This window comes from Anabas testudineus, chromosome 14, assembly GCF_900324465.2.
Source record: "Anabas testudineus chromosome 14, fAnaTes1.2, whole genome shotgun sequence".
NCBI classification, from domain to species: domain Eukaryota; kingdom Metazoa; phylum Chordata; class Actinopteri; order Anabantiformes; family Anabantidae; genus Anabas; species Anabas testudineus.
The window spans coordinates 19173442-19188215 of record NC_046623.1 but is presented as its reverse complement, the minus strand read 5'-3'; the positions used below and the strand labels follow the sequence as shown (position 1 = coordinate 19188215).

Genomic DNA, 14774 nt, shown 5'->3' with positions numbered 1-14774 from the left:
TCAAGCGCCACCATAATGACCTTATAACTTAAGAAAAATACATTTTACTATCCTCTGTGCTTTGCAGTGTGTGCCTTAGACCACCAAAGCCAATCGTTTTTGACAACCACAAACATTACCCACTAACTGAAAGAAATGGCACACGACAGGGCCCCGGTGAGAAAGTGCTGAAAGCTACAGAAGAGACTCCAAAGCACCAGTCAGCAAAAACTGCTAACACTGACTGTACGGTTCAATTTTCATTTTTGTTTGATATGAGTTTCAGGCATATACCCTCAGTTGGCTGTCCAATACAACAGCCCTATAATAAATCCTGCCTTTGTGAAGGTGATAATGTTTACAGAGGTGCTGATTTAACTATAGCTACTGTGGGAAATGGACTTTGGACTAAGGTGTTATTTGACTGTATAATCTCTGTGTAATGCAGTACTGTTCAACAGCAGCACCGTCTCCAAAATGACTCAACCCAACCATCTCTGAAACAGTGTCAGCTTTATTAAGGAGGATTTAGTAGGTTGCTGTGGTCAAGCTGTTAAAAAGTAATCATGTAAACTTTGACTGTTCTCTCCAACCTCAACCTTGGCAGCACTCTTTCCTGGAAACAGTCTAAACTAGAGTTAAGTTAATTATTCTCTGCATTATGAAAGTCTTAGACAAACCTAAACCAAAACAATTATAGTGTTTGACATTTTTTCATGATGTCCTCGGCTTAACTTGGGTGCTTCATTCAGTCAGCGGGAAACAGCCATGACCAGACCACAAAAAGAACCAGTTTGGAAGTAAAAGAACTTGGTTAACTTACAGTCCAAGCTACCTCATGGGTAAAACGTTAGCTAGCCTATAATGAAACCGATCTGGGGCGAATGAACGGGTTTGTAAATGTAGATGCTCATATTTGTCTGTAAATGTGACAATGTCATATTGTCCCGACAATATGACATCGCTTTTACTGCAGACAGTTTAAAATTCCACAGAATGATCTTTTCAGGATTCTTTGGAAAGTGTCTTCATGTTGCTGAGGAGGAAACTCTAGCATTTCAATATCAGCTCCACATAAATCAAATCAGTTTGAAGTTTATCCCACTGCTGGACTGCGGCAGGTCTAAGTCAATGGCAGGATGTTTGGGGAGATGACCTCTATGAGTGAAAGTAGGAAGTCTCATCCCTCCCTCTCTGGGTCATATCACATGTCACATTACATGTTGAAATAGTAACGTGATGCTGGTGCTACATGAAAGATGAGCTGGTTGCTGAAGATGCTCTGTTATCCTGTCTGGAACATGAATAATTTAATAATACATTCATAACAATTGACTTCGAGTCATCTTAACCTTGGGGCCAGGGTAGAAAAAAGTAGCTTCCTCATCTAACAAGTTCTAGAAAAAGTTCATTGAGAAACTTCTGGGATTGTCTTTACAGCAGAACCAGCTTCTTCAAGCTGTGTGCTCAGTTCAGACTTATTCAAAGTCCAACAGCTGTATGAGCCAGAAGTGACCCAGGCAGTTGGATCAGCTCCTAGAGATCAGCAGCCTGTGAGCGTGAATTAATAACGTGTATGATGGTGCATCACACTTTCTTTTCTATTTCCATCCACAAGCACTTGCCACAGCCCAGACCTTCCAAATATGGCTGTGAGTCGTGGCAGACACACTGTGTTCACCCTGGAACAAACCCCTGTCCTATCTAATCACCCGTTTGAACAGGATCCAGCTCAACTGACAGTGTTACTCTGACATTTGTTTACACCAGAGAAGCACGATTATGAAAAACCACACACAAGATACAAAGACTGATGGACAGGTTTTCCATTTCCTCTCTCAGGATTTGCTTTTTCCCCTCATCTGGTATGACAGGCTCAGACAACTGACCCTGAAACTGATATGGAACTAAAACTTCAAAATGAAACTGATCGTGTCAGGGAAATTCGGTGAGCTGGCGGCAGCGAGAGAAATGAAAAAGTCACACAACATTAACGTCTTGAGACAGAGTTCTGGAGAACCGCACCGAATAAATCACTAAAATGTTAAAAGCAAAGTGCAATGAGGTTTTATACATACACAAACTCTAATTCCCAGTGTAACTCTTGGCACAGTCAACAGCTATGAACCGACCAGTATTTTATGTTGTCTATCATATTTTTTTTTAGTTACAGACACAGAGCAGCTACATAAGCTCTGCAGGTTTTTTGTGTTTACTGGAATAATCTCATTATCTCAGTAAATTTGTAACAACTTAAGCTGCACAGCTAGTATTCTATTAGGACAGACGTGTCTGAACAGTAAGTACAACCGGTTACATCCTGAAATACGGCTGCTGTGTAATAAACAGTCATTTATTTTGAAATATGTAAAGAGCTTTTGTGCCACTTTAAGCAACTGATTGTGCAAAAATTAAATAAAGTCAAAATAAATTAAATAAAAATAATACAGAATGATGCCGTAGCTACCAAAGCCAGACTCCAGATTTTGAGGAGATAAAAACAGCAGCTTGGCAGGAGACCAGCACTCAGTGACGCCAGCATCAGTGTCGCCTGCATTCAGAAGTGTGTGTGTTTGTCCGTTCGTGTGCTACGTGGTTCTCTTCAGGTGAACCTTCAAAGAATCTTTAGGAGAGCTCTATGTTTTTGCTGCAGAAGCAGCTGTAGTTGGATTTTTCAGTGAGGGCTCTGAAGAATGATCAACTGTGGACAGTGGTGGTTGTAAAAAGAAAGTATCTATCATAGAGCTGCTGCCTCACATTTACACCGACATCCCCACATGTGGCCAGGAGTCAAACTACCGGACCTCATGAATGTGATATGTCACTTCACATTCATCCACTCAATAATAAACCAATCGTTCTCAAAATGTCTGTACAATCCTGAGATGGAATATCACAGAACAACGTCTTCAAGTAAAAAAGACATTTTGCTTGAATCAGCTGTTATTTGTAGTTTTATTTACAATCACACATTAATAATTTAATTAGCAATGAGGAAAACACATTATTGAAGGAAATGTAATTATTTGGGATGATTTATAGAAGCGAGTTGTTGGCTCCATACCTTTTACCTTTTCCAATTCAGCCTCTTATATTTTTACACATATACTGATAAACATTGTGGATCCTCACACATTGTGCATCAAAAATCAAATGAATGCAGCGCAGTATAGAATATAACTCCTTTCCCTTCTGTGCATTCTACAGACTCGCTATTCACACATAAAGGGCACTGATAGCTTTCCAATAAGCTCTTAGGCTACAGAGTGACTGGGAAAAGAAAATGGTGCTTGGTTACAAGCTAAATAATGGCCACTCTCATATGAGCGGAGGTGTGTGTGTTAAGAAAGTGGAGTTGAAGAGCCGGCGAGGAAGAAAATAAGTGGCAAATTGGAGGCAAATCAAATCATTGGCCTTTGAGTCGTTCTCTCTCTCCAATGCTTCTGTCCAACGGTGCCTTTTGTTCAGCCAACTATTCATTCGAAGAGCCTGAAGAAAACCCAATGGTCCACAAACAAAGTCTGTCTCTGATTAGAGAGAGAAATGAGGTTTTACAAAATGTTATTGGTTATTCCTGCTGCCAAATAGCCAGGCAGCTCCCCATTACGACTTTTATAGACAACATGTGGATTGGTACCAGGACCCGAAGGCTGCTGCCAATGGATACGCCATTACCGGAGTTTGTACGCCTCCAAATTTGTGAATACACAAAATGGCCGACAGCCAGAGGCAGTTTATTGGCTGTTGCAATATGTGGGTAAACAGGCATGTGGAGAAATGCCTTAGAAAAAAACAACAATATTTCACTATTTGCAAAAGGGACAGTTAAATATTTCAAATATTTCACTGTGTGTTGACACATTAATGCAGAAGACATAAAAGAACCATGTAAGACAAACGGTGTTGTGAGACATCTGAAGAGCCTAAAACTTGCACACAACTGTATGTTTCTCAAAAAGACTAAACATGTATTTCAAAATGCGGGGGTTTGAAGACTGGCAATGTTTTTCTGCCCAGTTCCTCCTTCTAGAAAAACCCTGGAGCAATTCTGTTTTTCACTCTAAGAATGAAGCACCAGAACCTCACTACAAGTTTTATTTTTCCCTTTATATCCCCCAACAACAAACAACAGAGAGCAACGCCGATGGAGTGTAGGCCGGTGGAGTCAAAGAGCAAAAGAAATGTGACGAAACTCTGATGAAAAGAACCTTTTCATGTTTATCTGGACATAAGCACCTTCAGAAGACGCTCACAGGACAGACTCTCAGACAAAATGCAAATACATAGTTTTAGCTCCTTACATGAAAGCTACAATATCTAACTGTATATTATTTGTAATACAAGACTTAATCTGCCCCCCACAACCACGCTCTATCTGCTATACGGCACCATGCTTCACCACGTTATCAAATACAACAGACACAAAAAAAACACTGATGTCAGCAAATAAAAACTAAATCCAGTCAATATAAAGCAGCACCAGTTCTATCTGTTCCACCTGCTCACAGTTTTTCCAGGTACTTGCAGAACTTTGGATGGTGCCAGTGCTCCAACTCTGAGTCCATGATGTTGGAATGATCTGTCTGTGGGGGCTGTACCATCTGGTGCAGCACTCCTTGTTTGTCTTACTGAAGATAGCTTGTTTTGTTTCATTGTCATGCTGCAGAATGAATTTGATCAGACATTTCCCTGATGGCACTGCATAGTGGATAAGGATCTGTCTGTACTTCTGAGCAGCAAGAAGACCACTAATTCTGACCAAATCCCCAACTTCATTTGCAGAAACTGTTGCGTCCGCATCCTTGTAATGCTCTCCAGGCCTTTAGCAAAGGAACTGCCTTCTGTTGAAATACTTCAATTGTGACTCTAACAGTCCTCCAGACTGGAGCGTAGACGCATGTACAAGCTGGTCTCAGCCTGTTCTGGTGGACTCCCTCTGATTTCAAAGCGAAATCTTGTGTGTCTTTAATCTGCTGCATTCAGTGTTTCGCTTGCTTGTTGCTTGTTTCTTTGTGCTTCTGCAGAAGATTAGGCAGCACATCTGGAAACACCTGTCCCTGTGAGGAGACTTAGCTCATGCAGCATCACCTTGTGTCTTGCTGCCATGGTGTAGGAAGAGAGATGAAGCTGTTATTTCTCACCTCAACCATTTAGTATACAGATGTATTACACTACAGAGATTCTGTTTTAGTTGTGATTCTGGTTCAAATTAGCACATTGTTGGGAAATTTTATGAAATTTAAACCGTTGACATGCTAGAATATTTTACTGATAATAAATCAAATTAATGCTAAATTTGATTCTCTCTTCAACATAAAGTGACACTTCCCTACGCTGACAAGGGAAGGTCCAAATGGAGGAACATTGTTAAGACCTTATGTCCCACTAGGTAATAAGCACTTTCTTTTAGCAGTTTTCCAGTTTCTATCTAAGCCTAATCAAAGCCTGGCTGTAGTGGTGGCAGATTAGAAAATAGCCATGTAGTGGAAAGTGATGACAAACATAATAGGACCACACCGGTCCTTTAATGTTGCTGCACAGCTCACTGAGATAAATGCTTGTGTATTTAGTTTTTTGCCCCCTATTCTGGAGTGCAGCAGCAGCAGCTCTGCCTTTTGCCTCACGTTGTTGCTCCTCATTAACACCGACGCCCCATTCTCAGCACAGTGCTCCTCTGGTGTGTACCGCGGCTGCTTACTGGCCCATTACAGATGAGACAAGTGCAGTTAGTACTTACAGATACTGAAAATGTAAAAAAGAAACAGTAAAAAAGGTAATGAGTGGTCCAGTGGTCTCACAAAGCTGCTTTCCATTGATTACAACAACAGCTACAACAAACGAAAAGAATAAGACCGTCACCAGTCATACTGGTTAATTCTCTGTCAGACCTAGAGCCAAGCCTGACTGGAGGACGTAATGAATACTTAAACAGCTGAGTAACTTCAGGCTCTTTTTCTTTTTTATCTGCTACAAATAAAAGAAAAAAGGCTTTTTTCTGCTCCCAGTTTTGTGAGACTGTCCACAGCACAGCACGGCCTTTATCATAATGTTCCATCTTAGTATATAAAATAAAAGGACAATGTCAGTTTACTGCAATAAATTAATTTTTTATATATTACGACAGCACTTCCTTAAGTTCAAACCCACAGTGGTTGGGGTTAGGGTTTTCTGTGTAGTTTCTCTTTCCGGATGTTATTAGAAATTTATGTAATAACGTGATTGAGAATTCTACGTCTTTGTTCCTGTCGAGGAGCGGCTGTTAGATGGATACAGGATACTCACACAAACTGCATCTCTGATTAATTTGAATTGCCTTGGTTGTACTTAATTTCCCTAAACACAGTAATTAAAAGACTGAAAGTGTTGAAATAATCAAACTGTTAATGAAACACTGTACACTGGAGTTAAGACAAAACAAACTTCACCGTTCCCCAAACAGCCTCACTTCTCTCATTCTGTAAGCCCTTCGTAATCATGACTCATTGTACACCTAACTGGAATTACACAGAATCTGATGAGGTCTTTAACTGCTAAAGTAACACAGCATCTGTTGGCTTCATGGGAAAAATTAAAGGATGACCACCAGCAAATCAAACAGCAATATACAACCCTGCAGTTCTTTCTCTGCCACTGATTCCATTATAGATGCAGATTTGTTTTTTATCTGTAGAACTGGGCAGAGCAGAGGTGGATTTCAGTCTCACACTACTGCTAACGTGATTGCCAAAAGTTACAGATTGTAGCTTAGATGTCATCAGAACATGACATTTCTGGATACTCTTCTACAATTTGTGGTACTGAACATGGTGATCTCTTCTGGTCTGGTCATATTTATAGTGGCTTCTTGGAGCTTACCACCTCCTGGATATCTGACATTTCTTTCCTTTGTGTATTGGTTTTAGATTAGAGAAAGCTAGACAGACTCATTTGTTGCACAGAGCAAGGTCATGCAGAATTCACAGGGAATGGTTGAATTTGCATCAAACCCAGAGGGACTGGTTCACATACTCCTCCTTTCCCACGTTCTCACGATCACCACTTTAATCTACATAATGTCCAGCCAGTAAACCTGCTGGCTCAACTCCACCACCACCACCATCACCAGCAGCAGCAACTTCACTGAGACTCGAGGGGATCCCTTCTATTTCCTATTATCATATGGGCCAATGCTTAATGGAATGCTTCAAATAGTTGGAGTCTTAGAGCTCAAAATTCTCTCTGCTGCTCAACTCAGTAAATGTTATTATTTTCTTACATTTAATCTCTCTAGTGCCTGGGTCTACTGTAGTGGGATAAGTAAGTCAATAAGAACGACATCAAGCCAGTAAAATTGGTGGGCGGAGGAACATAAGAAGACCTGATATCTGGGCCTGTGTGAGACACAGATGTAGAGAGTCCTCTAAGAGCAGACCCAGCACAGTGACAGGTCAGCACTGTGCCGCTCGCCTTTATCCCAGGACGGAGACAGTGATGCTAGATTGCCTGTCGTTTTCCCCTGCCCCTTCTCTCTCTTCTTCCCTCTCCTGTTTCATTCTGCTCTCTCTCTTTATCTCTTCCCCTTGCTGTGAGAGGCTAACGTTTTAATCATAATTGTGTCATGAACCATAAACACTCATGCGCCTGGTTGTGGAAGCTGCCTCGGGGGAACTAATGGTGCTGAATAATAACAATAACTTTATTTGCTGAGCATTGCTGTAAGAACCTCTCACAGCTGATTTGTGTTTACATCCAATGTAAACGTTGAGACAGTTCTCCACAGTGAATGAAAGTTCAGCATCTACACAGATTATGCAGATTTTCTTCAGGTTTTTCCACATTTCTTGGAACAAAAAGCTTCTCAGAAAAGAGGATGTAAGCAGACTATTTTTGGTTTAGTCTCACATAACATGAGCCCTGGTCTTACCGGTGCTTTTTTTTACCGTCACAGCCTAAATTTCACCTTTGAAAACACAGCTCAGTGAAGAGTTTTACCGTGCCGTGATCTAACTGGTAGGTAAAAGTCACTTACAAACTGAAGTACTTAGATGTTTAGTCTAGATGCTGCTTCAAGGTGCAACATGGAAGAGAGTTTGTTATTTTAGCAAAGAATTTTCTACTTTTGTGGAGTGATGCAGTCTGTTGCAGCTACTCTAGAGGATCGCGGGAGAGAATGAGTCAGACAGAAGCAGTGAACAGATGAAGTCCAAGATGTGCCCGCAGAGCTAATTTTAATCCATTCCCATGAGAAACTGTTGACGTGCTTTGGTTCAGCCTGTGGAAAACATTATGGATGTAACAGTCTAAACACATGAGCGACTCCTGTGTACGGTCCATCTATCTCCAACAGTTCATCTTTAAAAAAATCTGAGGTCAGTGTATAAATCAATATCTAAATGAAGATGTCACTGATGCTGTTAAGCAGCTGAACTGTCAAGTTAAGGAAGTGTTTTAATATGATGCAAAATTAAAAGCAAATGACTGAGAGCTGCATAATAAGTACAATCAATACATCACTATCCGACTCTTGGACACTGATTCAGTACAGTACAACTGAAGTTCAACAGTGGCAAAGGAAGACATCTCAGGAAAAGTAACAGAGGCCATGTCTGAAACACATGAACACTGATCTATTTATGCCTAAAGCCAATATGATAATATTGAGCTGACACTTGGTCCCACAAGTGGTTTTAAAGCAAGTTTCTAATTCTCATGAGGGGACTGATGAAGAATCTCCGTCCACTATCATATTCATTTTTCACATTTATTGTTCTGATTTTGCTGCAGTGAGGTAGTTAAACATGACAAAAGTTATATTCTGACGTAGTAACAGGATGAGGGAAGTTCTTCTCTGTGCTTTAGATTAAAGTACTGTTGGCACAAAGACAAAAAAATCCTCTCCAGTGCAGCACTGGTTGGTTGAATGGCTCTGTCTCAGCCATTTCTCAGTGTTTCCTTGGTATTACACAGGGATTGACATGATCCAGGAAATATCAGACACCTCTTCTCCTGGCTTAGTTGTCTGTCCATTAGCAGGATCTATTTGGCTACTGGATGAGTGTGTGGAGCATTTCTCAGAGGATGCTTGTGTATTTTCTGTGGCTCAACCAGATGGCACACAAATTCTCTTTCCAAAACCACAGTAAATAAATATTAATGTCGCAGCCAAAGGCAGCTTTTCTGGAAACAGATCCTTGGAAAAATCAACTGTGGGGTTAGCTGTGGGCTCGTATGTTGTCTTGAGCTGAGCTAGGGTCTCTACCAACCAGAAAACACAATGTCTCTGGCTTTGAATGACAATTTCTCCACAGGGGACGTATTTGTAAATGAGGCTCTGTTGTCAATATTGTAAGATGCATTTTGTATTTTGGGTATTTTATCAAACCCAGTTCTAGTAACTGTTATTCAAAACCAATCCACTGCAGCCCTTCAAAAGATAAGATCCTTTTAGATTTCTATCCAGTGATGCTTGAACTGCTGTTGTAGAATGACGTAGGTCTGGTTAATCTGATCAGGATTTTATACACAGTAAAAAAACAGAACAGGTTCATGATTGCTAACATTTATACTACTACTAATACTACTACAGTCCTGTGTCTGGTTAGTTGCTTGGTTAGTTTGTAGTTAAGATTACTAAAAGCTTGTAGTTTAAAAAAAAAATAAATGTCTGGAGCCGCAAGTTTTTGTCTATAAAGCCAAACTAGAATCTTTTCCTAACCACAACCAGTTGCTGTGTGTACCAAAAGAAATGTGCTAACCATAAAAAGGGTTAACAAAGTTTTAGTCAAACTGAATATTGAAGTGTAGTCTCAAAACTATGATCCTTAAATAATGTTAATACTAGGTTAAGAAAATTTTTAAACACAGACCACAATCCTTTTACTAAACCAAGCCATCATGGTTTCATAATTTTAAAATGTGTCTTCACATTGTTTTCTTGATGACAACAGAACGTTAAACCAGCCACCATTATTGGTGACATTAAAAGAACCCCCTGCTGCCACAGGAGCATCATTCACCTATTACTATCAATAGATGCTCCTATGGGTCCAATGAGCAGGTAGGGACAAACAACAGTTCTGGGTTTTTAGGTTGGAGGTCTTTTGATTGACATTAATAAAGAACATCAATGGGTGATGATTAGCCTCAGTGTGTTAAGAAGTGAGCCATGGTCTTTAGAATCAAGAACGCTTCATATTAAAGGTGAATTGTAACTGATTCAGGGATTTCAGGCAGACTAAAACTGCGTCCAGCAGAGAACACAGAAAAAAGGGACAGGACGCTACTGATGAAATGTAAAAGAAGATGTTTCTTTTCCATCTACCTGCAATCAGTCACCATGGTAACAAAGTAAGACCTAAATAATTACAGGCTGACAGTCCTCAATTCATAAACAGAAAAAAAGAGTTAACCAAGTATCAACTTTCCCTGTGACTGCTGCATGAAAGCTCATTTATTTTACAAGAGTGCTCTTACTGAACAGCACTTATATCCAAAGTGCTTCAGAATGATGACCAATAAAAAACCATGTGTAACACTAACCCTGAAGTGATGCACAGAGACAAAAGAGGAGAAATTCACCACATTATACTGGCAATAGGATACTTCACATATACAAGAGTGCAGACAAAGAAATCAGGTTTCTAAGTGTGGAATGAAAAAGGAAGAATGATGGAAGAAAAAATAGAATCTAGGTTTAGACTGCACTGGAAATAAAAGGGTAATTATCATAACAAAGCATAAAAGAAGTATACTTTGAACTTAAGTGAGGGTGTCAAAGAAAGAGTGGATTGATAAGAACTCTTAATGTTAAAGCGAGATACTGGAGTTTTGTGGAGACTTTACCTCCCTGAGTGTCGTCTGAAGTTTCAGTTTATTTTTAGCTGCTGGATGAAACCTGGGTAAAGGTTGTGACACTTCTGACATGATTAGTAAGTGATTAGTGAGTGTCTGGTAGTCTGCTTATGTCTGCTTACTTTGAAGTTGAATTTCTATTTCGGTGCAGAAAGAGTTCAGCTGACTCTGTTGTTCAGGAATTTCTATTAGAATGAATGCAGCGCCATCTTGGAATATTGTCCTTGGCAAAACTGAATGGATATTAAGAGTTAAGTGATCATTTTAATATTTGTCTCTCTCACATCAAGTCAGTAATGATATCACCAAAATGTTCAGAAAATTAAAAAACAAATTTTTTCCAGTTTTTGTGACTTGAGTGTAATTAAACTAATGTTCCAGCACTTAACTAAGCTATGGTTAATGGTTTTTAAAAAGAGGATTTTCTCAAAGATGCTTATATCTATAGGTGACTGTTAAGTGCTGTCACTAGATTTTTGTGTTGCTATTGTGCGTTAACATAAAATAGATACTGTAGAGATGTCGTATTAGACATGAACACCAGCAGGTCATCGGCATATTTACGAAGAACAAGGTCACAGACAGACGCTGATTAGCTGCAGCTCATGTCACGGTATCTTAGAGGTCTAATTGTTCCTGTCAACATTTTAGATATGTTCATATAATATTTAATTTGATTAGGATTAAACTTCCTTGTATTAATTGTCTGCTAAAGTTTAGTGATGGTACTTTTGACTTCTCTGCATTTTTAAGATGGTTCCTGGTAAACACTGTTGGTATATACTGCACACTCTGCTAATCCACAGCAACATTATAGGTGCTCAGCTGCAACTGTCCATCTTCTTTGATGCACATTCAACGTTCATTTGTATGCACACTGCTGTGTTGTTTGGGAGTCTGGGACAGTTTAGAACAACAATTTTTATGGTAAGTGCCAATCAGTCATGCTGTACTCTCTCAGGGACGTGGCGGCTTTAAAAAAGACAATGACTAAGTCTACAGAGAGAGAAGAACAGAGAGATGAGAGACACCAGTGGAAGAGACAGAGAGATAAACTGAGAAAAAGAAAGACAGATATGCCGAAACACTGCACAGAATGAAAGGGAAGGCACAACATGAATGAAGAGGTGAGAGCAGAACGGTTCATGGGAAGTTTTTAATAAGATTAACCGTACCGCTGATATTGAAATTCAACAAAAGAATTCAGACAATAAGCAAATATACTTATAGTGGTATATACTGTATACTGCATATACTTTTAATGACCAAATTAAATATATTTTACATGGCACTGCATAAAATATAAAGTGATCAACATGGTGATTAAATGTATTTAATGTGTGGACAAATTGTAATTCTAATGCATCCAATACTGAGGTATTTCACTGAAATTCACAAATATGAAGCACGTGGTCATTGGTGGTGCATATTCAACCTCACTGCAAGAACCCACTAATACACCTTAAAAGTAAACTTGCATTAATTTATAGTGTTTTTAAAATCTCTGTCAACACGTAAATACTGTATGTGCTGGCAAAAAAGCCCCAAACAAAACAAAACAAAACACAGTAATACTAATGTCTAACGTGTAACATGTCTGTTTGTTGTGTATAACAGAGTATAACTGTCTGTAGTTCACATTTACATTTAGCCATTCATCAGACGCTTTTATCCAAAGTGACTTACAAGTGAGATACAAGGTACAAAGGCAGGCAAGAAGGTGCAAGGGGTCTTGTCTAAGGACCCCTACTGGATGTACTGTAGACCACAGCTGGGATTCAAATCCCAGTCTCCTGCATGGAGGGAGGTGATCTTACCACTACACTATCCAGTTATCATACTTGTTTGCCATTGTACAAGTTGAATTCCCAATTGTTGAATTCTGAATAAAAACACTGAATAATGACACAAGCTGGTCAAACGTGGACCTTGACTGTGTTTTCTACAGCTATAGCATCAATTTAACCAGCAACACAATTTCCAATTAAACCAGCAATTTTATTTCCATAAAACATGCATTCATCTGCATGACAACAACCAAACAGATCTTTTAAGCATAGCTACAGTAAGTGTCTCATTAATTTCATTTGCCTGGAGGAGATTGGGCTGGATCCAGTAGAAGACAAGTCTCTACTGATGTTATAGTTACTGGTGACACGACGACTGTGACTGACTGTGTCATGCTTGTTTGCCATTGTAGGCAGCAACCACCACGTTGGTGCCCGACCACAAAAGTGTGTCATGTCAACAAATGGTTACTTGTGTCGAGGGGGTTGGGACAAATGACCCATATGGACATTAAAGTTGGAGGACTAGTTGCTAGTACTAGCTAATACTTTAAAAAACCACTTGAACTTTAAAGCTTGAAACTCTGACTGACCTGTCTCATCATCTCTTGTCTGACTTGCTGTAGTGGTGTGAAAAGGGAGCAGGCTCTACCAGGCCTGTCACAGTAAATAACTTTCCCTGATGTTTGACCCACCCGATGGCTGGATCACACGTCAACAGTGTGGGAGTGGATGGACCCTCAAGTGTCTAGTTGGTTTTACAGTAAGCATTAAATTCACACACACATATAGCATGTCTTCATGGGTATAACTTTAGCATCTCCGCACCATTTGTTCTTGATCTCATCGCTCTGCTTTTAGGCACTATTTACCCTGCAGTGAAATTACCACAAACGACAGGGGTGGGGTCATAATGTCCGTGGAAATGACTTTGCAGCATCATGTCCAATGGCAGTGGGAGAGAAGCTGGCTCGGCTCGACTCGATTGCTGCACCAAAGTCTAATCCACCAAATGATCACTCTTTCAGCAAAACCCCCTCTCGTCTTCTACCCCACCTTTGTGCCTCTTTTCACCTCTTCTCTGCCTCTCTTCTTTCCTCTCAACCTACCTAATCTACCTAACCAACTAATAGAATCACGTTCTTAATGAAGATTTTATCTGGAAATACTTCTTCTGGAAAGATCAGTTTCACTGAAAGGCATTATAACTCAGATTCAAACCTCAACTGAAGAATATGTAAACTATCTAAACAAACAAAAAACTGCAAACTTATCTGATGCGGTGGAGGAACAACCTGGAAAACTGTGACACACTGGACAAACTCTTTAATGAAGAGCATATATACACAGTATATATATATATACACATACATGAAGATACTGTGAGCAGCATGTTAACAGTTATTAACACACACGCTGTTTTGAACTCCAACAAAAGCAAAAATGTAAAAACTTCTTGACTTCTGAAGTCAAGAATCAATTTGATATTTTGACCCAACTTGAAATTTTAAGGCATACATTTCACACATTTCTAAGTTTGAACTAGGTATATTTACTGAATAATAGCACTTTGAGAGAATCCTTGTAAAAATTATGTACGTGGCAATAAACTAAAAGAGGCTAAAAGGCGCCGAGACATCAGGAGACCTAGGTCAGTGATTTACATAAGGCAGTGTGTTGGTTTATTGTTATTATGCTATTATTATGCTAGAATATTATGTTATTACTGACATACTGAGCTACAACGTGCAACTTAAGCTAGCTGTAGCATAAGGCTTGAATCTATCTGCGCTGTTCTGCACAGCACTTCTAGTTGTCCCCATTAAGAAAATAACTGTTAATAAGAAGCTACCAACCCCCCTTATCGAACACACATTTTCATAACAGAACAGCATCTCTCCACATGAATTGGAGCATGTTTCTATTAACAGACCTATTTGATAAAAGTTACTGTAACTGTAAGAACACGTGCAACTACTGAAATGTGACAGATCACAGAACCAGCACCGCGTTGCATCACCTCAGGACTGTATCACACCACTGGTCTTTGTGGCAGCACTGCTGCTCAGACACATTTTTCGCATTTCTCTCAGTTTTCGTCAGTTCTCAGTAGCACAAAGATGAAAAGGTCTGATGAGTCATTCTTCACAGTTTTCCAAAGTTTGTAAAATGCTGAAG

At 39.6% G+C, this 14774-nt stretch overlaps 1 protein-coding gene across 1 annotated transcript in view; it reads right to left on the bottom strand.

The window, feature by feature from the left end:
- Nucleotides 1-14774, bottom strand: part of sgcd (sarcoglycan, delta (dystrophin-associated glycoprotein)) — a 103513-nt gene that overhangs the window by 83536 nt on the left and 5203 nt on the right. The window lies entirely within an intron of this gene.